General features: G+C 37.0%; 1 protein-coding gene across 1 annotated transcript in view; it reads right to left on the bottom strand.

Annotated features, from left to right (window-relative positions):
* The window catches only part of ofcc1 (orofacial cleft 1 candidate 1), a 106293-nt gene that overhangs the window by 71618 nt on the left and 31754 nt on the right, over window positions 1-2921 (bottom strand).

Here is a 2921-nt window from a genome sequence, read left to right on the forward strand (position 1 = left end):
TCTATCTATCTATCTAAACATGTGTTCAGTCAACACTATTCTGACTATAGTGTTGTAGGTGGTCTACATGGCATGGCATGGCATGGAAAGAAAAGGGAGGAATGTATGAAAGCAAGTATGGGTTCCTTTGAAATCAAGAGTATGTGGAACAAACTCTGCAGTCCCACATTTCTCTCATTTCTGCGGACGAGCGGAACAATAAGAAAGCTGAGGTAAAAGGCATAAGTAGTTGTTTTCGTTATGGATATGTTTACATAAGAATGCACCATATAAAGGAGCTCTGTTGCTCAAAGCGTATGGAGCTTTTTAAGCATCATTTTATGCAGATTTCAATGATGAACTATGCTCATGCCCATGAACAGCATGTATTTGTATACAATATTTAATTTCAAAGGCAAAATCAAGGGGCAGAATGAGTGGGGGGCTTATTTCAACTCTAAATGACAGAGCAATTAAAATAGAGAAGGACTACTTCCAGACCAATCTGGTAAGAGGAGTTTTTGTAAATCTGTTTTTACATTCAACAAGCCCTACAGCAAGACATTCATTTATACCACTGAGATTAATGCTTATCTAATTGTAACTTATTTAAAAACCATTTTCTTTTCGACTGGGTACCAATCAGTTTTTCTGAGTTTCACATACTGTGGAGTATGAGACTGGCAGATTCGGCATTAGTGGCGGTTGCCTCCCTGTGTTTTCTTGTATTTTCTTATTTCCATTTCATCAAACACTTCACACACCTTTCTGCAAGACAAATATTGTTTGGGTGCATATGCAAATTGAGAAACTCCCTGAAACAATTAGGGGAAAATTAATCAGGTAATTTTGCTAATAAAAAAATGGCACACAATCACCATTTGCTTTGTATTACACCAGGCCAGTTTAACAATATTGTGTTGTAAAGTAAAGCAACCATTTAAATAAGCCACATGACATTAGCATTTATTATATGGTATTAAAATTTTGATCGTTATTGGAACCTCACAGCCAATTCTAAAAAGCTTAATGAATAAATTGAAAATAACTGTAAAGGGTCTACAGTAAATTCTATTTTTACTTGATGCTGTAAGATCTGAGATTGCTGTTCAGTCATCTACTCAAACATACAGTTGTTTTTAGACTTGACTATTTTCTTGCTAAAGTAATTAATCATCATATTAGAATAATGAAGGAGGATAACGTTTTTATTTCGCAAATTATTGTTTTTGCCCGCAGGGCTAAAGGCACTTTGAAGAGATGAGCAAAAATCAAAGTCACATTAAGTTTATCTTCGGCTATACAAATGTATTTTGTTTATCACCCTAATTACTGTACAGAATAATCTAGAATATTATCATCGACACTGCAATGTATCACCAGTCATAAAATTCAAGATTACTTGAGATTTAAAAAAATGTTTTATAGTCCTTTATTAATTTCTTTGTGTAATTTTGTTTTCAGTACTAGCTCACAGTCTGCTTCTGGTTTCATTTTTCTCACTATGCAAAGTAAATTAGCTCCATGTCCTGCAAATGTCAATAAGTCATCTGATTACTATAAATGCATTCTTGCCTTGAGTTCAGTTACAGTGGGGAAAAAAACCCAGTAAACATACAAGGGAAAGTACACAGAAGGAGTACAGTACATACACCCCAGGCCTAAAGCTTTGGGTCATTGTCACTAAAAATCTAATCCACACAGCGCCATGTGAGCCTTTCTGTCTAGAGAGCTAAGAAAAATGCCTGGTTCTCATCTCGCTCCCTAGACCCCACTGACATTGACAGCATGCTCCTTGTAATACAAGGACTGTTGTTTAATGTGCCATAACCGGATGGAACATGCAGATGTTGCATTTCTAAAATGATAAACAATTCAATCCTGAGGAAAACAAAGTATCATAGAGGTTTGTGACATAAATGGGATTTTTAGATGTAGGAACTGCAATGCTACTTCCATAAGAAGAGTGACAGCAGCCATGTAAACTGTCCCAGTGCAGGCTTAAATTGATTATTATTTGCCTTGTCACATTGCAAATAAATGTGTTAAATTTATGCCACTAAAATTGCATGCCAAGAGTTTGGGTATATTACAACATACAGTATATATGTAGTAGCACAACGCAATAGCCCCAGAGTTCATCTGAAGGCATCCATACATTCCTCCTTTAACCGTCACACTTTCCACATTTCACTATGCCACACACAAATTGCTTACTTTGCAGTCAGCATAAGAAAAAAATAATTTAGAACTGGTGACAAAAAAACATCCATGACTTTTTTTCTTTCTTTCTTTCTTTAAATGTGATTGTTGTCAAAAGGAATTGAGCACAACAATGCCTTGTTCAGTTCTTGTTGCATTCAAAGGCATAGCTAGAAGGGCTTGGGGAAGACCGCTTGCTGCTAGGGGCTGGTGGGCACAGACCAGCTAGAAAGTGAATTTTGCATACTGTACGGATCATCGCCCAGTTCAGCCCAGTCACATTGAATCTGCCATCAACCAATTGTGCTTCATGAAACCGTCAACCCTCATTTACGTCTGCCTGTTTTCTTCCCCACACAGCTGTAAACAAGGCCCCAGCTTTGAGCTGTCTTCCTCTGTCCCTGTGTGCGTTGCTTGCCAGGGGAGCGTAGACAGCAAAACCTCACAGAGCTACTTAAAGCTACCATTTCCAGACAAGCACCCTGTGCGCTAAGGCATAGAAGTCAAGGACAAGAGTGTCTCTGGAAATGACAAGAGTTTTAAGAGCTCTATATAGAGATCCATGCACATGTTTTGTCTCTTCCTTGAGTTCTAATTTGTGCTTAAAAATCCATAATATTAGCTTTGTGCTTTCAGGCTATTCTGATATTTGACTCCTTAGTGTGGTAATGATAGGAATTTGAATGTGAAAGAATGTGAAAGTGAATAAAATCATCTTGTCTTTATATATATATATATAT

The sequence above is a fragment of the Morone saxatilis genome, unplaced genomic scaffold (assembly GCF_004916995.1).
Source record: "Morone saxatilis isolate NCDOM2014 unplaced genomic scaffold, NCSU_SB_2.0 Contig0, whole genome shotgun sequence".
Lineage (NCBI taxonomy): Eukaryota > Metazoa > Chordata > Actinopteri > Moronidae > Morone > Morone saxatilis.